The sequence below is a fragment of the Phyllostomus hastatus genome, unplaced genomic scaffold (genome assembly GCF_019186645.2).
Source record: "Phyllostomus hastatus isolate PE091 unplaced genomic scaffold, TTU_PhHast_1.1 phas_scaffold_317, whole genome shotgun sequence".
Lineage (NCBI taxonomy): Eukaryota > Metazoa > Chordata > Mammalia > Chiroptera > Phyllostomidae > Phyllostomus > Phyllostomus hastatus.
This window is the reverse complement of record NW_025334023.1, coordinates 24555061-24578961: the sequence shown is the minus strand read 5'-3', so window position 1 is coordinate 24578961 and position 23901 is coordinate 24555061. Positions and strand designations below refer to the sequence as shown.

The 23901-nt window shown below is 36.0% G+C and overlaps 2 pseudogenes; one reads left to right on the top strand and one right to left on the bottom strand.

Moving 5' to 3' along the window:
- The first annotated feature begins 1285 nt into the window (after positions 1 to 1285).
- Positions 1286 to 1415, top strand: LOC123805660 (annotated as a pseudogene).
- Positions 1416 to 3463: 2048 nt separating this feature from the next.
- LOC123805379 lies at positions 3464 to 23300 on the bottom strand (annotated as a pseudogene).
- Between the last annotated feature and the right edge of the window lie 601 nt (positions 23301 to 23901).

The window sequence follows — 23901 nt, the reverse complement described above, 5'->3', positions numbered from 1 at the left end:
TCCCTGCCAATCTGTTCCTTGTCTCCATGCCTCTGGTTTTCCATTACCATTTAGTTCCCTTATAACCCCCTCACCCCTGTAACCACCAGACTGTTATCCTTGTCCATAAACCCTTTTTTCTTTTTGCTCAATCCCTCTACCCCCGACCTTCCCCAATTTAGCTGTCATCCTGCAAGCATTTAATTAAAAGTAGGCACCCAATGTTCTAAAAGCTCTGACTTTTTCATGAGTTCTCAAAGCATCCTTTATTAAAGGTTCATCTGCAGTAAATGGGGCCATATCTCAACTGCAGTATTCATCTATAAATAACCATCTATAAAGGTCATGTGACTGAGAATTCTCAGAAAAAAAGATCAGAAGATCGACTAGTTGGTTGGAGCATTGTCTCACACACCAAAAGGTTGTGGGTTTGATTCCCCGGATGGGAGGCAACCAATCCATGTTTCTCATGTAGATCAATCTCTCTCTCTCTCTCTTTCTCTCTCTCTCTCTCTCTCAATTCAATAAACATATCCTTGGGTGAGGATTATTTTCTTTCTAATTGCCCATTTAGGGACTAAGCAGAGGGAAGCTTCTCAACATTACATTTTAAGGTTTTTCCTAAATTTTTATACTGTGCTAATGCTAAGATGGAGAAGTATTGTTTAAATATTCTAGATAATTCATTTATCATCAATACCATTCTAACATTCATTTTGCTAATTAATTTCACTAAAACCCAGTTTTAACATACATTATATTGAGCAGCAGGGGCATAGAGATAGCTAGATTACTCATTGTTACAGCCTCTGTAGTGCGGTGTTTCTGATAAACGCTAGCTGACTGTACCTAGAGTGTGAATTAGTGACTTAGGAACTAACAATCCCTAGAGCATACCTCATACAGTATAACGATTGACTACACTGAACAATTTAAATTACATAGATCAAAATACATATAACAATGCATTTAAAAGTCTAATAAAAATATGTCTAAGCCCTATAATTCCAGGTATATTAAAATATATACATACAAAATATTACTGGAAAATACACCAAAAAGTTAACAGTTATTATAAATTATTGGTATTTTCTTACTTAGAGATATATATTTAGAAAATACCATAAAAATAGTACAGAGTAAATAGGAAAACAATATTCCTTAGACCAAAAAAGCATAGATCAGTGGAGAAGTGTCTCATGTGCTGCATTCTAGACGATGGAACTCTCCAGCTTGATTGTCTCAGTCAGAGGGCTGCTCTAGCAAAAACACCAAAAATTAGGTACCTTACAAAATTATTTCTCTTAGCTTTGCGCAGTGGCAGTATCGTAGCCAATGAGGTTTATCCGAGGCGTGATTATTGCTAATTGAAACAAAATTATTTCTCACCATTCTGGTGGTTGGGATGTCCGAGGTCAAGTTGCCAGCAGATTTTGTGTCTGTTGAGAGATCTCTTCCTAGTTTGCAGCTGGTTGCTTTCTGATTGGATCTTCACATGGCAGAGAGAAAGCGGAAATCAGCTACCTTATGTCTATTCCTACAATGGTACAAATACCATTTTGAGGGCTCTAATCACTCCCTAAAGGCCCCACCTTCTTCTGTCATCACATTGAGGGGTAGGGCTTTAATATATAAATTTTGGTGGGTGGGACACAAATACATTATTTAATCCACAACATCGATCCTTCATATATACACGTATAGTCAACAAGGTCAGGATCATTTCATTGGTTCTGCCTTCAATTTGTGAATAGATGACTCTAAAGCTTTCTTGTATTTTTTCCTTGCTTTTTAAAATTATTTAATGAAAATAGTGTTTCTATAAAGACAAAAATATCAAAAATAAGACACTTAATTCTCCCTGTTGAAAATAAGTAAAGGGGTTTCTCTGCTCTCCTTTTTCTTAGATTACGTATTTTAGAAAACTTTTAGTGTAAGTTCTTTCTGTTTCTTTGAAATGTATGTAAATCTTCCTAATACTAATTCCTTTTGCCAGCTTTATGAAAGGGAGGTATCTTTCTCAAAGACTTGGGAACTATCTGTTTGGAATGTAAACACTCCAGAAATAGAGTGACCCTGCCTCCCAGTTTCTGCCAGATGGCAGAAGCCCAACTTTGGCAGGCTTCTTACTCTAATTTGCAAAACTACTCCCAGTCATGAAGATATCAGAAGTTTATTTTACTTTGTATAAAACCAATTGACTAGCACTGACAGTTGATTCAATTATAAAGTTAATGTTAGATAAGCTGTGTGTAACAAATGGGGTGAAGTCCTCCTACTTCAGGACTAGTTAGTGTTTATCTCAAGAATGCAATGTTGGTGTATCTGCTTAGCTATAGAGAAGTGGAATATTTCTTTTTGTCTTTGCAATCATTTTGTAGATAGCCCGTGATGCACATCATATTCTGGTTTAATGGCCATTCAATAATAAAATTGTTTTCTTTCTCTTCCACCTTTCTAGAGAAGTCTGGGATGGGAGGACATTTTATTTTTAATGATGTTTCCCCAATAATGCATACCTTCAAAATCTTTTCCAACTACATTTTAAAATCTATCATTAATAATTATCATTTTTTCTTAGAAATCACCAGTCACAGAGATATTTGTTTACAAATCAGAACTTTTCTTCTTATGTTTCAGAGGTTTTGTTTTTTTATCCTACTACTTGTACATATTTTAATTACAAGACTTTAAATACAAATTTTAAAAAGAAAAAGAATACAAGGAAAGGCATATAAACAGTTAAGCCCTACTGTTTCATCCCTTCACATTTAGCATCTCTATTTCTGTAATGTAACCAAGGCAACCATTTGACATTTATTCCCATATATTCCTCCATGGCCTATAATTCCATACAAAATATCCTTGCAAGTTGTGTAGTACTAGATTAAGTACAGATGATTTTAGAATGCAGTGAGTGTAAAAGTTAATTTGATGAGGTTTATTTCTAAGACCCTTCATCTCTGTTCCCAGTTGTGGGGCTTTTAACAGTGTCAAAAAATTGCACTAGATGGGACAAAACAGGACGGAGTTAAAGAAGATAAAAAAAATGTATTCGAGACCACTGCATTAGTAGTAAAGAGTAATGCCACATGGGAGAGTTGGTAAACTCAACTCTTACTCTCTTGAAACAGAAGACAGAAGAACTTTGAAGCACTGGGAAGAATTAGTGAAAAAGTACTAGAGGACACTACGGGAGAGAGTGTTCAATATAATTAAGCCATATGTATTTGCCAATGGATATGTATCAAAGTTAGGCATTGATCTTCCCCCAGGAGACTGGTATATATGCACCCTGTCTGTCTTTTTTTTTTTTCTCTCTCACGGTGAGTGTCTCTATTTTTATTATTTGTAGAAATCTATAGTACAAAATGACAAGCAGCACTTTGAAGCATTTCAACAATGCTTATGAACCCTTCTTTGCTGACACCAACAAGGCTATTATCCCATGTTCAAAAATCAGGACTTGTTCCAAGAGGATATATTATACATCCTGTGGATACTCAGGCCACACTGCTCTGGACAAGTATGTGATGGTGTCTTCTTCCCTCTCCTCTTCACCATCATTAGTGGGGCCTGATCTGAATTCCCTGCCAAGTACCTGACCCCAATGCAGCAAGCTCTTCAACTGCTCTGCTTCATCCAGAGTTGATGCATGTGATATGGCATTCATAACTGCTTCTACATCCTCTGGCAATGGGTCACCATTCTTCTAGTCAGTTGGAAAACCAGAATCTGTACTGAGAGTTTTGCTTGTTCTGGTAATCTCCTTTGCAAGTTATTCACCCCGTTTACCCTTGAACATTTTCTCTGCTGCCTGACATTCTTTTAGTTTCACCTGGAAATCTAGTACTCTGATTTGTGAAACTTTATAAATTATATAAGTCTATAATATCTCTTATTTTTTAAAAGTATTTTACCAAATACTTAGGTAAGTCAGTGATTTGAGAGATGCCAAAGGGTCCAGCTCACCCAGTTCTATAAGATATATTGGTGAAAATGAGTTCTGTCAGGCAGGGCAAGGCCTGATCAAGTCTCTCACCTATATGGCATATTCTGTTGTTCACCAATAAAGTTTCCAGTCTTTTCAACAAAGAAAAAACATTCAATTTTATGACTTCATTGCCAGAAAAGTCAATAGCATCAAACTGGTCTAAGGTCATACCCAGATTTTCAATGACAGAAATTTGTCCATGTAAGACACGTTAAAACCTGTGAGAATTTTTTAGTTTATTTGAGCCGAACTGATGACAATTGCTGAACAGCAAAATCTCAACAGATTAAGAAAATGCTCCAGCAAATGGCTCCAGAAAATGCTCCACCAAATGAGTGTCAGTATCAGCAAAGAAGAGTTCAATGGCAAATTTGATTCTGCCATTTTGTACATCAGAATCGAATGAGAAGGCATGAGGGGGTTACATGAAATTCATGGGCAATAGATGAGGGAGGCTGGAGAAAGCAAAGTGGGAAATCTCTGTGATTGAGTAAAAAGTAAAACAAATAGACACACAGTTCTTTTACATAGGTGGGTATTGTATAGCTAACAGTTAAGAATTAACACAGTAACCAGGACTGGTGTAGCTCAATGGATTGAGTACAGGCTGTGAACCAAAGGGTCACTGGTTTGATTCCCAGTTAGGGCACATGCCTGGGTTGCAGGTCAGGTGTTGGTAGGGAACACAGGAGAGGCAACCACACATTGGTATTTCTTTCCCTCTCTTTCTCCTTCCCTCTCCTCGCTCTAAAAATAATCTTAAAATCTTAAAAATAATCTAAAATCTTAAAAAATAACAATGACGGGCTCTGTGGTCTACTTTTCTTGTGGGAGATTGTATCCTGAGTGGTCTGGGAAAAGGAAATTACCCTGACATTCCAATGTATGTTGTTGTAGATACTAAAACCTTAATCAGGAAAGATACCATTGTCAAGAAAGATACCAGACTAGGGAATAACTACCTGCCATGAGTCGCTTTTAGCTTTTAATTTCAGACCATTCCATAAGGGTACCTTTTGTCTCTGACTTCGTAAGGTCACCATGCTGGCCTCTCTGACCATGTCAGATTTGGAATGTGGCCTCTTTTTTGTCCACAAATTTTGTGCACCTGGAGGTCTAGCTCATGGTCCCACATAGCATTGATGTACTCTATCACCTGCTTTATCAGTTCTGCCAATAGTTCCACTATCCTGCCACCTCCTACCTGGTATGTGGCCCACTGGGGACCTTATCTGTCTTGATGCGTATGTTTTCTAAAAATGCCTCCCATGTCCTTGAGACATTTCTGGGTTGTAAAATTGACCAGAGTTTAGGAGAACATTTACATCTCAAAGGGGCAGAAAATGAATTTATAATTGAAAGTTTTTTAAGTATAAATGCTCTAAGAAAATGGAATGGGGAGGTCAGGGACCTGTAATAGGAAAGAAATATGTCTAAAATTTAGTCAAACTGATAGAAATGTTGAAGTTATCTTGATCAATAGTGAGTAATATGGCTAGAGTTGAAAAATGAGAAATCCAGGAGACTCTGTATGTGAGTAATTTGACCCAAATAATATCAACTTTTATCCTAAACTAGACCATGAAATATTCTACATTGAATCAATATTTCCATTTTAAGAAAACTACATTAATAGAATAAATCATAATGATCACATTTACCATTTTAAATAACTGAATACTTTTAATTTCTCCATGTGATCAGTTTCTTTTACAGTCTCATTGATTGAAAATGGAATCCAATTATATTTTCTAGCCATCATTTCAGGAACTAAAACCAAAGATAAGATGTCGATAAATATTGGTAGAACTTAGTTCAGTCAGCATAGTCTAATGATCTAATAAATTCCACTTCTTTGGGGCAGTTTTCAATGGAATTAATTTAACCAGGCTTTATGTTTTCTAGCTTTCTGTAACCACATATCATCCTAATTAATTTAAATATCAAGAACTCCATCCATTGACTGTTTTATAAACTTATTAAATGTTTACAGCACATGTAGGGGAACTTAACTGAGATGCATTATGGCTCCAGCAGCAAAGGCAGCTGGGAAATGTTAGACTTTTAACTCTCTATAGCCTCAGGCTTGGATGAACTACCCAGAAAACCAGAATATAACCCAAAGATGAACCTCATGCCCTCAGGAAAGAGGTTAATGGGTATATACAGTGTGATAACTATGTTACTATCCTTTAAGTTAGGAATGCATTCTTTCTGGTGGTCTATGTGACTGCCCAACATATGCTTTTACTATTACCCCCTGGCAGAAAGAGACCTTGTCCTGGGAGGGTGTGGTTTTTCTCAGCAGGCACCTCTGGGAATAGCTGCCTTGCCATGTATGGAAGTTTCTCCTGGTAAAGCTCTATGAACTTGTGTAAGACTTCATGTCAGTTCTTCAGAATCAATCCTGAATTTAGACCTTTGGGGCTTCTCCTTCAAAATATCTACTTGTATGTATGTATGTATGTATGTATGTATGTACATATATATGTTTCAAAATTTATTATTTGAAAATAAACATGAGCAATCATATCATGTTTCCCATAAATATTACTGGTCTATGGTCAATTTCATAAATGATATGTTATATGGATTAAAAAGGGGTTCTACTGAAAGTAACCTCACAGGGTGTCCCAATCATAAATTTTTAAATGGGCAGGTCATGGTGGGTAGTCAGGTCCAAGGTGTATAACTTCACTGAAAGGTTTATATTTGCCTTAAGAAAGTCCTGCCCATTATTTCTGTGCATCTAGGTTAACAACCATTGGAATACCTCTTTTCAGAAGCTTACCCATTCTAAGAGAGCACATAATCTTGTTAACTATCCTGTGATCCACTCTCTGCTTTGCTTTCTCCCATCTTTCTGTAATCTTTCTTAAATTCTCTCCTTAATTCCCAATGCATAAAAGAAACTGCAAACTGCCATTCTGAGAAGCATTTTTCTCAGTCTGTTGAGATCTTGCTTCTAGGCATATCCTCTGTTTGGCTCTAATAAATTCTATTAGGAATTCTCTACAGGTTTGGACATTCTTAATGTTGACAATTATAAGGATACATTATATCACCAAGTACAGTACCTTATTATAATGAAGATAATATTTTTCTTTTAACTTCTATTTTGTTTTGTTCTGTTTGTACAATACACAGAAAATTGTTCAGCTTGTGGTCCATAGCCAGCAATTAACACCACTTAGAAGCTGTTAAAATGAATAATCTCATGTTGTTATCTTCATGTGGCTAAATTCAAATGCTAATTGCTCTCTGAGCACTGATCATAAACCTACCACATCCTGCAAAATCTGCAGACATTTAAGAAAATAAATAATACTTTTTTGCTGTTCTTTTGATGGTAATACTACTGTTGAGAAAGAGAAATGTTCAAGAGATTATAAAATCTTGAACAAGAGATTATAAAATCAAGAGATTATAAAATCTCTTGAACATTTGAACTATAAAAATTTGGACTATAATGAAATGCAATGAGGATACTTCCAGAAAGACTTAGGCACTAGTATCTTGGTGGTACAGTTAGATCAAGGAGAGTTGTGGTGTCCATTATGACAGTCAAACACTTGAAATGAGGCTGGTGTCAATTTAGATGTGCTGCAAATGAAATACACACCAGATTGCAAATACTTATTACAAAGAAAAAAGTTAAATATCTCAATAATATTTACATCAATTGAATATTGGAATGATAACATATTGGGTATACTAGGTTAAGGACAACTTATCACTAAAGTTAATTTTACCTGTTACTTTTATATTTTAGAATGTGGCTACTATAAAACTTAAAATTATATGTGTGACATTATGTTTTTACTGAATAACACTGAAGTAAGGTATGGACACACTCGAAAGGCTCCAGGAAACATCAGAAACAACCATCTTGCCTTTCCAGTTACATGACCCCTGTTTTGTCTGGGGAAAGCATAATAAATGAGAGGTACTAAAACTATATATCCCAATTAATGACTTAGAAAATTGATATATTACCATTTTTAAAAGGATATTAAATTCCCTCGAATCTTTAAAAAATTCAGTTAATACAATTCCCAAAGCCAACCAAACTTCAAAAATATAAAGGACAAATGAAACGGAAGAATGTCACTATGAGAAGCGAAGCCGGCTATAATTAATCAATTATTGAATAAATGGGAGGAAACACCATGCATTTTTAAAATGAGCTTTAATAAAGTTCATTCAATTGCATACACTTTGGAGCCTGTGTGCAGTTTTAAATGAATGCAAATCCTAGCCTCCCCTGCCCGTCCCCCACCCACTTTGGCTCCATGGCTAATGAGAAAATGGAATGTGTTTTGATCTAAATAGCTTTGTTTGAATACAACACTATTGATTTCCTTATGACTCACTCTTTATTTTAGTGTCTTGAGAGACAAAAGATCTTATTGGATGAGACATGAAGCTGAAGTTCTGAGCATTTGTGGTCATTAAGCATCCCATGGTGCATTTTGCCAGAGAGCAGGCTGGTTGGCCTGCACCCTGGCCCTGTTCCAATTTAGGTAACAAGGGCCGAATGACCTAGATTCTCTGTGTTCATACAAATAAGAAATAGTTACTTCTCTGTGTTTATGCCACAAACTGAAAAGTTATGACTATTTTTTTGTTAAACTGCTGCCAACTTTCACTCCATAAGTGCCCATTTTTGAGTAAACTGTGTTTGAAGATATAAAATCTTGTCTTATAAGACTGTTTATAATCTGTAGTGAATTAAGAGAGTTTCATTATTATAAAATGTTCTACAATATCTGTGTGTGATGGTCTATATAATTTATTAAATACAAAAGCTGTGTATTTCAACAAATGTATATTTAGTAACTACTATGTAAGATGTTATACCAAGTACTAGAGATATAAACATTTAAATATTACTATCTTCAACAAAGTAAAGTTCTGGTAAATGAGACAGAAAAGTAAATGGCTGTTTGCAAAATCAGTTAGTAAAAGTTGACAAAAATATAAATGAAGAAAACAAAGATGGTTTCCTAACCTACAGAGGATAATTGAGGAAAGACAAATATTCTGAAATTCAGAAATAGTTACATTTAATATTTTTGTATGTTAATAAAAGAAGATGAATAGTCATTAAACAAACATAAGAAGAGTAGGGGTAAAAGTTTAACACTGGAAATACTATTAGCAAATTCAAAAAGGCTTTGCTTGGAATAGAATATGCAGGAACTATCACTGGTTTTGTTCTGAGAATAAGTAATGTGAATTGGGGAATAGCAATAAAACATGTAAGGAAAAAGTAGGCTATGAGAGCTTTGATTTATCTGGTATTTCTCAATGTGTCTACAAATTACCTTCATTAGAGTTACCTTGGAGACTTATTACAATGCAGACTTTTGAGGCTCCTCCTACACTAGAGAAAAAAAAACTGGGTGTCAAGCTTGTAGACTGTACTGATTTCTTCAGATGAAGCTCAGTGAAATTAGAGGAGGAAGTTTATGAGCAGAGAACACTATCGACGAGGCTTAAGTAGGAGATGTGACATAATCACATATTAGATTTATACTCAATAGATTATTCTGACAATTATAGAAAAGATACTTTCCAAAAATGGAAAAACTTGAACTTACAAGATTAATTGGAAGTGATAAAACCAAAACTAGAAGTACAGCATGCTGGGAGGGTGGTTATTTTTCTTAGAACATAAGCCCAAAATTTGCAAGGGACAAACAAAACACAAAAACAAAAGCTTGAAAAACATTTTTATATATTCTTTAGACAATTTGTACATAGGGCCGACTCAGGATTTCCAGATAATGCTAAGCATAGAACAAAGTCTATTGTTTTATTTCTTTTGCTTTAATTTAAAAGAAGGACAATATTCAAAATTAAAACAAAAATTACAAGTATATCTAAATTCAAATACTCTCTAAATTTTGTGATTGCATAGTTTTGTATAAGTTTATCAATTCCAGTTCAAGATCAAGATATGGTCAAAATTGTTTTCTTCTGAACCTTCTTTCTTCAGCTGGCTTGTAGATTGTCATCTTCTTCTATGCTTTTACATTGTCTTTCCTCTGTTGTGTGTCTGTGTTCCAACCTTCTCTTCTTTTAAGGATACTGGTTATATTGGACTAAGGCCCACCAAGGTAATTTCATTCTACCATGATTATATTTTAAAGGCCCAATCTCTAAATACAGTCATTATGAGGTAGTGGTGGGTTAGGACTTCAATATGTGAATTTGGATGAAGAACAAAATTCAGCTCCTAACAATACTTAAAAACAAAATATATTTAAAACTTGAATTTAAAACTTGTAAGGCTCAGCCCTGGCTGGTGTAGCTCAGTGGATTGAGCACGGGCTGGGAACCAGAGTGCCCCAGGTTTGATTCCCAGCCAGGGTACATGCCTGGGTTGCAGGCCATAACCCCCAGCAACCACACATTGATGTTTCTCTCGCTCTCTCTCTCTATCTCCCTCCCTTCCCTCTCTAAAAATAAATAAATAAAATCTTAAAAAAAAAAAAACTTGTAAGGCTCGTATTAAGAATGGTGGCATAGGCAAGGGAAGATGGTGGCGTGGTAGGAGGGAGCAGATTCCACTTCACTCCACACATGGGAGAAAAACCTAGCTGATGTATGGAGGAACAAAGGAAACAGCCAATAGTATCACAACACTTATGAAAATAGGAGATCAAAAATTGTAGTGGACATTGAAAAACCAGACAGTAAGGAGAGTTTTCTTCAGGATGATAATGGCCCAAGGATCAGCTTAGGGACCAGGAAGGTTGCAGACCCAGGCCAACACTCCTGGGTCTGCCTCAGGGCACTCAGGTGAGAGCTGGGTCAACCACTCTGCACCAGCTGAACAAAGATTGAGCAACACCAGAGGAGGGTTGGTTGCTTGAAGGCACAGAGAGGGAAGTGAGGACTGAGTGGCAATCACACAGGGGCTGTGAGCACCCACGCATACCCCTGGGAAGAGTGTGCGCCCCAGCCTGTGCGATCAAGGGTGGTCTGGCATCACACCCATGCCTGCAAGTGGGAGATAGAGTGGTTTTGTGGAAGACCCAGAGCCCACAGCCACAAACATGGAAAATGTGCGGGCACTTTGCAGGATCCCCAGTGGCCAGGGCTGTGAACTCGGGGAAAGTGTGCACCCCTCAGGATCCCCAGAGCCCACACCTGTGGCCCTAGAAAAGGCCTGGGCACCCTGCAGGATCCCCAGAGCACACAGCCATGAACATGGGGAAGACACACACACTCCTCAGGATCCTGGGACCCCACAGCAGTGAGCTCCAGAGAGGGTGCTTAGGAGGGCCCATATCCCACACCCTGGACCCTATGGAGAGACACCACACTGGCTCTGGGGAGAACATGTGGCTAGCCGTGGGAAGAGACTGACTGAGTGCTGAATAGAATGGGAAAAAAGTGGTACCAAATCGCCCCTCAGTCTACTGAAGCCAGCAAGACAAGAAAAATGGTTTGGCCAGTTTGAAACCAACAAGAGGTTTTATTGTTTGATTGTTTCATTTTGTCTTTTTTTTCAGTAACTTTATTTTTTAAATTCTTATTATTTTTATATCTATCAATTCCTTATGCTTCTTTTACTTTCATTCTAGTGTTATTCCTTCTTCCTTTCTTTCCAAACTTATCCCTTCTTCCCTCCAACTTCTGCTTTTTTCCTTTTTTTGAACCTGCAAGTTATTGCATATTTGTATTATTACTTTTTCATTATTCTTACATTTTTTATTTTAATAGTATTTTTGTATTCTTCTTCTTTTTGTATACTCTTCTTTGCTTGGCTGGTTATATTGTATCATTTGATAGGTTTCTCCTGTTATCTCATTCATTGTCTTTTGAAAATTTACTGTCCTTCATTTGTGTTCCATTAGTACACTACTCAAGATTCTATACTCCCTATTGTTGTTATCTAGATCTCATAGATTCTGTCATATGATTGTTGCTCTAATATTACTGCAAATAATAGCTATTCTATACAATTGTAAATACTACATAACATCTCTCCCAGATCTTAGACCAATTCACGGTTCCCCAAACTCTATTACTGTAGTGGTTAACTCTATTCTCTCACACACTACACCTATTTACTATTCTTCACTCTCACCCTACCTCAGAATCTGACCTCCCACAACCTCACTGCTTTCTAGATCCAACTCACAATTCTTCCCTCCCCAAAAAGAGTCTTATCTTCTTTCCATCCTTTCTAAAAAGTGGCAGGTGGGGTGGAAGATAATGGTTAACACAATACATAGCCAAAGGATCTCCTATCTCTTCTCTACTGGCTGCTACTGTAAATATCATAGAATACTTTCTTGCTGTCTTAAACCATTTTGCCTTCGCCCTCCAAGTGATCACAAAAAAAGAGCAGGGTGAAGCTGTGAACACCAGGATACCCGAAGGAGACTGCACCACTGAATCTCACAGGTATTCTACCACAGAAGTTCAGACCATAAACCCAGGGAACCAGAACAGATCAATTTAAGAAACAGAGGCTAACAAGAAGAGTTTCACAAACAATGAGAAGACAAAGAAACAATCCCCAAATGAAAGGAAAGGAGGAAGCCTCAGGAAGAATGCTAAATGAAATAGAGGCAACTCAACTATCAGATACTGAGTTCAAAGAAACAATTATCAGGAAGCTCAGCAAGCTCACAATGAGCTGTCAGAAACTACAGGGAAACTACAACGAACTCACAGCAAACTATATCATCATGAAAAAGAAATAAAAACTATCAACAAGGGACAAGAGGAAATGAAGAACACAATTTCTGAACTGAAGAACACAGTAGAAGGAATCAAAAGCAGGATCGATGAAGAAGAACATTGGATCAGCGAATTGGACGACAAAAATAGAAAAAAACACCCAGAAAGAGCAAGAAAAGGAAAAGAGGCTCAGAAAGAATGAAGAAGGATTCAGAGAAATGCAAGACAATATGATATGTAATAATATCCATATAATAGGGATACCAGAAGGAGAAGAAGAAGAGCAAGGGATAGAAAACCTATTTGAAAAACTAATGACGGAAAACTACCCTAGTTTGATGAGAGAAAAAGTCACACAAATCCAGGAAACAGAGAGAGTCCCAATCAAGAGGAACCCAAAGAGGCCCGTCTCAAGACACATCATAATTAAAATGGCAAAATTTCAAGGCAAAGAGAGAATCTTAAAGGCAGCAAGGGAGAAACAGGAAGTAACATACAAGGGAGCCTCCATAAGGCTAGCAGCTGACTTCTCAATGGAAACACTTCAAGCCAGAAGAGAATGGCAAGAAATATTCCAAGTAATGAGAACCAGAGGTCTGCAACCAAGGCTACTTTACCCAGCAAGGCTCTCAATCAAGATAGAAGGCCAAATGCAAAGTTTCCCAGACAAAAGAAGTCTAAAGAAATACACCTCCACCAAACCAGCTCTGCAAAAGATGCTAAAGGGACTGCTTTAAGGAAAGGAAGGACAAGAGAGAGAGAAGAACACGAATATGTAAATGGCAATGAATAAGTACCTATCAATAATAACCTTAAATGTAAATGGATTAAATGCTCTAATCAAAAGACATAAAATAGCCAAATGGATAAGAAGGCAGGACCCACACACATGCTGCCTACAAGAGACCCACCTCAGGATAAAAGACCTACACAGGCTGAAAGTGAAGGGCTGGAAACAAATTTTCCAAGCAAACAGACAAGGAAAAAAAAGCCGGAGTAGTAATACTCATATCAGACAAAATAGACTTCAAAAAAAGGGGCCATAAAGAAAGACCCAGAAGGTCACTTCATAATACCCAAGGGAAGAATCCACCAAGAAAACATAAATATTGTAACTATATATGCGCCCAACATAGGAGCACCAAAATACATAAAGAAAATCTTAGAGGACTTTAAGAAAGATGTTGACAGCAACACGATTATAGTGGGGGATTTTAACACCCCACTGTCAAAAATGGACAGATTTTTCCAAACAAAATATCAACAGAGATATTGTGGCATTGAACAATGCCCTAGATCAAATGGACTTAACTGATATATATAGAGCCCTCCATCCCAAAGAAGCTAAATACACATTCTTTTCAAATGTACATGGAACATTTTCAAAGATAGACAACATGATAGGACACAAAACAAGCCTCAAGAATTTCAAGAAAATTGAAATCATACCAAGCATTTTCTTGGATCACAAGGGACTGAAACTAGAAACCAATCCCAAGGAAAAAAAACCCAAAACACTCAAAATCATGGAGATTAAATAGCATGCTATTAAACAATGAATGGGTCAAGAATGATATTAGGGAAGAAATCAAAAAGTTCCTGGAAACAAATGAAAATGAACTCACAACAACCCAAAACTTATGGGACACAGTGAAGGCAGTCCTAAGAGGGAAGTTCATAGTGATACAGGCCTACCTAAAAAAGATAGAAGCATTTCAAACAAACATCCTAACCTATGTCTACAAGAACTCGAGGATCAACAACAAAGACAGCCCAGAGCAAGTAGAAAGAAGGAAATAACCAAGATCAGAGCAGAATTAAATGACATAGGGACTAAAAGCACAATTCTAAGGATCAATAAATCCAGGAGCTGGTTGTTTGAAAAGATAAACAAACTCGACAAGCCTTTAAGCAGGCTCATCAAGAAAAAAAGAGAGAAGACCCAAATAAACACAATCAGAAATGAAAGAGGAGCAATTACAACTGATACCACAAAAATATAAAGGATTGTAAGAAATTACTACAAAGAACTGTATGCCAAGAAATTTGAAAACCTAGATGAAATGGACAAATTTCTAGAAAAATATAATCTTCCAAAACTCAATGAAAAAGAAGCAGAAAGCCTGAATAGACCAATAACACCAAATGAATTTGAAGCAGTGATCAAAAAACTCCTAACACACAAAAGCCCTGGACCAGATGGTTTCACAGGAGAATTCTACAAAGCATTTAAGGAAGAGCTAACCCCTATTCTTCAGAGACTATTCCAAAAAATCCAAAAAGATGGAAGATGCCCAAACTCTTTTAATGAGGCCAGCATCATTCTAATCCCAAAACCAGATAAAGACACAACAGAGAAAGAAAACTTCAGGCCAATATTGTGATGAACATAGATGCTAAAATCCTCAACAAAATACTGGCAAACTGCATCCAACAATATACTAAAAAGATCATACACCATGACCAAGTGGGATTCATCCCAAGGATGCAAGAATGGTTCAAAATTCGCAAATCAGTAAATGTAATACATCACATAAACAAAAGCAAAGACAAAATCACATGATCATATCAATAGATGCAGAAAAAGCATTTGATAAGGTACAGTACCCATTTATGATAAAAACACTCAGCAAAGTGGGAATAGAGGGAGCATTCCTCAACATAATAAAAGCCATATATGAGAGACCTACAGCTAACATCATACTCAATGGGTAAAAACTAAAATCTTTTCTACTAAGATCAAGAACAAGACAAGGCTGTCCACTTTCACCACTTCTATTCAATATACTACTGGAAGTTTTAGCCACAGTGATCAGACAAGAAAAGGAAATAAAAGGCATCCAAATTGGAAATGAGAAAACAAAACTGTCACTGTTTGCAGATGACATGATAGTGCACATAGAAAATCCTATAGACTCTGCCCAAAAACTGCTTGACTTAATAAATGAATTCCGCAAAACTGCAGGATACAAAATCAATATCCAGAAATCAGAGGCATTTCTGTACACCAACAATGAAACAGCAGAAGCAGAAATCAAGAATAAAATCCCACTTGATATAGCAAAAAGAAAAATAAAATACCTAGGAATAAACCTAACCAAAGAGGGAAAAGACCTGTATTCAGAAAACTACATAACACTGAGGAAAGAAATCAAGGAAGACACAAACAAATGGAAACATACACTGTGTTCATGGATTGGAAGAATTAACATCATCAAAATGTCCATACTACCCAAAGCAATTTACAAATTCAGTGCAATACCTATTAAAGTACCACGACATATTTCACAGACATAGAACAAATACTTCAAAAATCTGTATGGAACCATAAATGACTCCAAATAGCTGCTGCAATTTTGAGAAAGAAGAGTAAAGTAGGAGGGATCACAATACCAGATACTAAACTATACTACCAGGTCACTGTAATCAAAGCAGCCCGGTACTGGCATAAAAACAGGCACATGGACCAATGGAACAGAACAGGGAGCCCAGAAATAAACCCAAGCCTCTATGGTCAATTAATCTTTGACAAAGGGGGCAGCAACATAAAATGGAGTAAAAATAGCCTCCTAAATAAATGGTGTTGGGAGAACTGGACAGCTACATGCAAAAAAAAAAAAAAAATGAAACTCCAGCACCAACTTAAACCATACACAAAAATAAATTCGAGGTGGATAAAAGACTTAAATGTAAACCGTGACACCACTAAAGTCCTAGAGGAGAACATAGGCAGGAAAATCTCAGATATTTCATGCAGAAACATTTTTACTGACATGTCTCCTAGAGCAAGGGACATAAAGGAAAGAATAAACAAATGGGATCTCAAATCAAAATAAAAAGATTCTGCATGGCTAAAGAAAACAGTATTAAAATAAAAAGAGAAGCAACTGTATGGGAAAATATATTTGCCAATGATACTTCAGACTAGGGTTCAATCTCCAAAATATATAAAGAACTTACACAACTCCATTCTAAGAAGACAAGCAACCCAATCCTGCTCTCTATCTGTGAGTCTGTCTATTTTCCTTGATCATTCAGTTTGTTCATTAGATTCCACACATGAGTGAAATCATATAGTATTTGTCCTTTCTGACTTAGCATAATGTTCTCCAGGTCCATCTATAATGTGAAAAAGGGTAAAATTATCTTTTTTTATGTGTGAAAAATTTTTGCAACAATGCCATTGTTGTAAATGTCCCAGAGCTGTTTTATCCACTTATTCACAGATGGACAACTGGGCTGCTTCCATATCTTTGCAATTATAATCAATGCTACAATGAACATAGGGGTGCTTATGTTCTTTCAAATTAGTGTCTTTGGTACCTTCAGCTATATTTCTAGAAGTGGGATCACTGGGTCAAAAGGCAGATCCATTTTTAGTTTTTTGAGGTATCACCATACTGCTTTCCACAGTGGCTGCAGCAATCTGCACTCCCAGCAACATTGCAAAAGGTTTCTCCTTCCTCCACATCCTCGCCAGCACTTGTTAATGGTAGATTTATAGATGAGAGCCATTATGACAAGTGAAAGATGATATCACATTGTGGTTTCAATTTGCATTTCTCTGATGATTAGTGAGGCTGAGCATCTTTTCGTATGCCTATTGACTATCTGTATGTCCTTTTTAGAGAAATGTCTATTCATGTTCTTTGCCCAATTTTTAATTGAGTTGTTTGTTTGTTTGTTTGTTTGTTTGTTTTGGTGTTGAGTTTTATAAGTTACTTATAACTTTTGGATATTAATCCCTTATCAGGTATATGGGAGAATATGCTCTCCCATTCTGTGGGTTGTATTTTATTTTGTTGATATTTTCTTTGCTATGCAAAAACTTTTTAGTTTGGTATAGTCCCATTTGTTTATTTTTTTTGTTTGTTTCTCTTGCCTGGGGAGATAGATCCAATAAAATATTGTTATGAGCAATGTCTAAGATTTTGCTACCTATAATTTCTTCTAAAATTTTTATGGTTTCAGGCCTAACATTTAAGAGTTTGATCCATTTTGAATGTATTCTCATGTGTGGTGTAAGAAAGTGGTCTATTTTCATTTTTCTGCACCTATCTGTCCAATTTTCCCAACACCATTTATTGAATAAACTATTTTTATCCCATATTACATGCTTGCTTCCTCTGTCAAATATTAATTGACTATAAAGATGTGGATTTATTTCTGGCCTCTCTATTCTGTTGCATTGATCTATGTGTCTGTTTTTATGCCAGTGCCATGTTGTCCTGATTACTATCACTTTATAATATAGTTTCATATTAGGTAGTGATTCTTCCAACTTTGTTCTTTCTCAACATCACTGTTGCTGTGTGGGGCATTTTTTTGGTTCTATGTAAATTTTTTGAAACATTTGTTCTAGTTCTGTTAAATATGTCATTAGATTCTGATAGGTATTACATTGAATCTATAGATTACTTTGGGTGGTATGGACATTTTAACGATGTCAGTTCTTCCTGTCCATATACATGGTATGTGCTTCCACTTATTTGTACGTACTTCAGTTTCTTTCTTCAGCATCTTATAATTTTCTGAGTATAAGTCTTTTATATACTTGCTTAGGTTTATTCATAGATATCTAATTTTTTTGAAGCCATTGTAAATGTCATTATTTTCTTAATTTCCCATTCTGTTAGGTCATTATTGGCATATGAAAATGCAACTGCTCTGGATATTAATGTTATATCCTGCTACATGGATGAATTCATTTATGAGTTATAATACTTTCTTGGTAGAATCTTTGAACTTCTCTATATACATTATCATGTCATCTGCAAATAAAGACAGTTTTACTTCTTCTATTCCAATTTGGATGCCTTTTATTTCTTCTTGTCTGTTTTTTTGTGGCTAGGACTTCCAGTATTATTTTAAATAAGAGAAATGAAAGTGGACATCCCGGTCTATATTATTTTGCCCACTGAGTATGATGCTGGGAGTGGGTTTGTTATACATGCTGTTTATTATGTTTAGGTATGTTACCTCTAATCTCAATTTTGAGAGTTTTTGTCATAAATGAGTGCTGGATTTTATCAAATGCTTTTCCTGCATCTATGGATATGATCATGTGGCATTTATCCTTCATTTTGTTTATATGGTGAATCACATTCATTGATTAGCAAATGTTGTACCAACCTTGCATTCCTGGGATAAATCCCAGTTGATCATGGTGTATGATCTTTTTTATGCATTGCTGTATTCAGTTTGCTAATATTTTGTTGAGGATTTTAGCTCCTATGTTCATCAGGGATATTGGTCTATAATTTTCTTTCTTTGTAGTGTTTTTATGTGGTTTTGGAATCAGTATAATAATGCTAGCCTTGTAAAATGAGTTTGGGAAACTTCCTTTCTCTTAAATTTTATGAAATAGTTTGAGAAGGACAGGTGTTAGTTCTTCTTGAAATGTTTGGTAAAATTAATCTGTAAAGCCATTTGGTCCAGGGTTTTGTTTGCTGGGAGTTTTTTTTTTATTACTGCTCAGTTCCACTAGTTGTAATCTATTTATTCAGATTCTCTGATTCTTCCTAAATTATTCTTGGAAGATTATATGTTTCTAGGAATTTCTTCATTTCCTACATGTACAGTTTGTTGGCATATAGTGCTTAATAATATTTTCTTACAATCCCTTGTATTCCTTTGGTGTCAGTTGTTATTTCTTCTCTTTCATTTCTTGTTTTGTTTATTTGGGTCCTCTTTTTTTGACGTCTGTTTAAAGATTTGTCAATCTTGTTTATCTCTTGGATTTATTGACCTTTAGCATCATTTTTTAGACTCTATTTTGTTTATTTATGCTCTGAATTTTATTATTTTCTTCTTTCTACTCACCTTGGTCTTTGTTTGTTGTTCTTTTACAATTTATTTCCTCTAAGTGTAAAGTTAGATTGTTTATTTCAGGTGTTTCTTTTCTTTTCTTCCCCATTCTTTTCTTTTCTTTTGAGATGGGCTTGTAATGTTATGAATTTCCCTCTGTCCCACAGATTTTGGATGGTTGGATCCTCATTTTTATTTGTTTAAAGGTATCTTTTGATCTCTTTCTTAATCTCTTTGTTGATCCATTTTTTGTTTAATGACATTATTTAGCTTCCATATTTGTGTGATTTTCTTTGTTCTTCTTTTGTTTGATTTCTAATTTTATAGCATTGTAGCCAGAGAAGATGTGATTTCAATTTTTTTAAATTATTAAGACTTGTTTGTTTACTAACATGTGGTCTATCCTAGAAAATGTCCTATGTGCACAGAAATGTATCTATATTCTGCTGATCTAGGGTGAAATGCTCTGAAGAGATCAATTAAATCCAGTGATCTAGTGTGTAAATTAAGGCCGCTGTCTCTGATGATTTTCTGCCTGGAAGATATATCCATTGAAATCAATGGGGTGTTAAAATCTCCAACTATGACTGTATTTCTGTTTATCTCTCCCTTTATGTCCATCATGATTTGCTTGACATATGTAGGTGTTCCTATGTTGGGTACATAAATGTTTATTAGGGATACATCCTCTTGCTGGATTGTTCTTTTCATTATTAAGTGTGTCCTTCTTTGTCTGTTCCTATATCTTTGGTTTTAAAGTCTACTTTGCTGAATATAAGCACTGCTACCCCAGCTTTTTTTCCCTCTCCTTTTGCATGAAATACCTCTTTCCAATGCTTTACTTTTAGTCTGTGTGTATCTTTTGATTTGACATGGTTCTCTTGGAGGCAGGATATATATGGGTCTTGTTTTCTTATCCATTCAGCTACTCTCTGTCTTTGGTCAGAGCATTTAAGCCATTTACATTTAAGGTGATTATTAATAGATATGTATTTAATGCCATTTTATTGTTAGACTATTTTCCTCTGTTTTTTTTTTCTTTTTCTTTTTCTTATTCTTCCTTTTAAAGCAAGCCTTTTAACTTTTTTTTTTTCAGTTCTGGTTTGGCGTTAACAAATTTGTATAGCTATTTTTTGTCTGGGAAGCTTCTTATATCTCATTTGATTTTAAAGGATAGCCTTGCTGGGTGAAGTAGCCTTGGTTGTAGGTTCTTGTTTTTCATCACCTTGAATATTTCACACCACCCTCTTCTCATCTGAAATGTTGCTTTGATTAATCAGACACCAATCTAATTGGTGGTTCCTCGTAGGTAACTTATCTGCTTTTCTCTGCAGTTTTAGAATTCTCTCCTTGTCTTAAAGCTGTCATTTTAATTATGATGTCTTAGTGTAGACCAAGTTGTTTGGGACTTTGGGGCCAAGTTGTTTGGGACTCTCTGAGTTCCCTGGACTTGTGTGACTTTTTCCCTCATCAGATTAGAGAAGTTTTTGGTCATTATTTCTTTAAATAGGTTCTTGATCCCTTGCTCACTCTCTTCTCCTTCTGGTATTCCCATGATGCAGATGTTGTTATGCTTCATATTGTCCCATAGGTTTCTTAAGATCTCCTAATTTTTTAAAATTCTTTTTTCTTTTTGCTGATTTGCCTGTTTTTTTTCCCTTGTTTTCCAAGTCACTGATGCAATCTTCTGCTTCATGTAACCTATAGTTTATTCCTTCCAATGTATTATTTATTTCAGATATTGCATTCTTTATTTCTGAATGATCCTTTTTTATGGTTTCTTTGTCTTTTTTCACACCATTCAGTATCCTTAAAATCAGTACTCTAAACTCATTATCTGATAAATTGCTTGTCTCCATTTCATCTAGTTCTAGAGAATTTTCTTGTTCTTTCATTTGGGGTCTGATTCTTTGTCTCCCCACTTTGGCTGCCCCTGTGTATTTGTTATATATGTATTAGGTAGTTCTGCAAAGATGCTGGTGCAGAACTTTGTCAGACGATGCTATGACTAATCCTGGGCCACCTGTTTGGAGCTATCAATGATCCAAAGCTTGTGGCTCACCCTGCTAGGCCTGTTTCTAATTTTATCCTCACTATATTAGAATATTAGAATAGAATATTAGGAGTTAGATTATTAGTATGAGTTATTTAAAGATGTAGAAACTGATGCATAAGGCAGTAAATTACTGCCAAATGACACACTCATATAGTAGGTGTCAGAGTCAGGTTGGAAGGCTGGGCAATCTGACTCTCAGGGCCTGTTTATACCTACTGTCTCCAAATGAGGAAAATAATTTAAATAGTAAGATTACTAATTTCCAGTGATATCCTAGACTGCATGAAAAGCAACAAGGTTGGGGGAATAGGGTCATCAGACACACTGTAGATACTGACTAGGAAGATCAAAGACGGAAAGAGGCAGTCTAATTACTATATCCCCTTCTCCATTGATTCACTTGGAAATTAGTTTTCTAGGGCTGTCACAATAAAGTATCACAAAGTAAAGGGATTTGTAAAACAACCAAAACTTATTGTCTCACAATCCTGGAGACTAGAAGTTCAAAATCAAGGTGTTGGCAGAATTGGTTGGTTGCTTCTGGGAGTGTGTGAGGGAAGGATTTGTTCCAGACCTGTTAGGTTGTCTCATAGGCATTCTTTCTGTGTACATGCTTACATACAAGTTTCCTTCTTTTATAATGATGCCAGTCATATTGGATTAGGGTCCACCTTAATTATCTTATTTTAACTTAATTATCTCTATAAAGGTGCTATCTGCAAATAAGGTCACATTCTGCGATATTGGCAGTTAGGAATTCAACCTTAAGAAATTTTCTTGGAAATTTTCTCAGCTAAATACTGAGTTCATTACTTAACAAAATTAGCTTCCATGTAAATATAACACAATTCAGCTCAGTTTTCTCTACTTCCTAATAAGGATCTCTATTCCTCCAGTTTCCAATAACATGTACTTTAAATGTTTTTTGAGTTCTCATCAGAATAATCTTCAACATTCATATTTTTGCCAACCATTTGCTTATAATAATATATGTATTTTCTAAGACAATACAGGATTTCTCTACCATGCTCCTTAGTTTCACCTGAGTCCTCACTGGAAGTCTTTAATATACATATTTCTACCAATAGTCTGGTCAAGGCAAGCTAGGATTTTTCTATTACACTTCCTGCCTATACCCATTACCCAGTTCTAAGCCACTTCCATGTTTTTAGGCATTGCTTGTAGTAGTATATACACCTTCCTTATACCAAAATATTTATTGAAAGTCATTGGCTTATATTATTATGGAGATTGACTTGGAAAGTTTACTGGGAAAGGCAGACTGGAAGAGTCAGACATAAGCTGAAGCAGCATCCACAGACAATTTTTGTTGCTGTTGTTTAAGGAAGCTTCAATTTATCTCTTAATGCCTTTCAGATTATTGAATCGACACTCTTCAGATTATTTAGAATAGTCTTCCTTACTTTAAGTAAAGTGATTATACTGTGATCACATGTATAAGATAACATCACAGTAACACTGAGATTAATGTTTGAATAACTGGGGACTATAGCATAGCCATGTTGACACATAAACCTGACCATTATACCTGGATTTATGTTTTGCCTTATCTATCCCAGACTTGGCATTCAATACAAAATAAATAAGCCAATAGACAAAAAACAGAACCTTGGAAAAGCCAATGGGGGGAAAAATGTACCCAGTAAAACTCTGCTCTCCCTAAGACCAGGAAACAAGACAACCCAGAAAGGCAGAAACTTTAGACAATAACCATCTTACCTCAGACAAACTGAAGAAACCCATGATACCACCTCCACACCCATCAGCAAAAGACAAATGAAGACTCTAAATTTTCATTATTTCTGGACTGAAATGAATCACCCCTTGTAGCCTGTTACCCTGCAAGTTTTAGAGAAGACTGAATGAGGACCTGTGCTATTATCCCAGCTCAGTAGTAACAAAGACACCCTCCACGGTATTAGTGGAGACCAAGTTCAACCATCATAAGTCACCACTCTCTTCCTATGGCCTGTCTCAGAGAAAAACAAGTGGGAAGCTGAAACTCTCACTGTCAAATCATGATCAGGAGTCCTTTCCCTTCCTACTGTGTCAGTGTAGATCACCCAGAAAAGAGTACCAGGAGTTTCTCCTTTCCCTGGCCAGGCTAGTGTCAGTGAAGGCCTGGTGAGGAGCTTAAAATCCAAGCTCCATCTATACAGTAAAAAAACCCTCCTCCACCAATAGCACCAAAGGAGGCCCAGTAGGGACCCTGAACTTTAATCCCCATCTAGAAGTAAGGAGGTAGTATTCTTGCCACTTCATATATCTAAAAGGGAATATTTAAATATGACCATGTATCTTTTAATGCTGTACTCCCAGTGCTCAAGAAATAATAAAAAGTCAT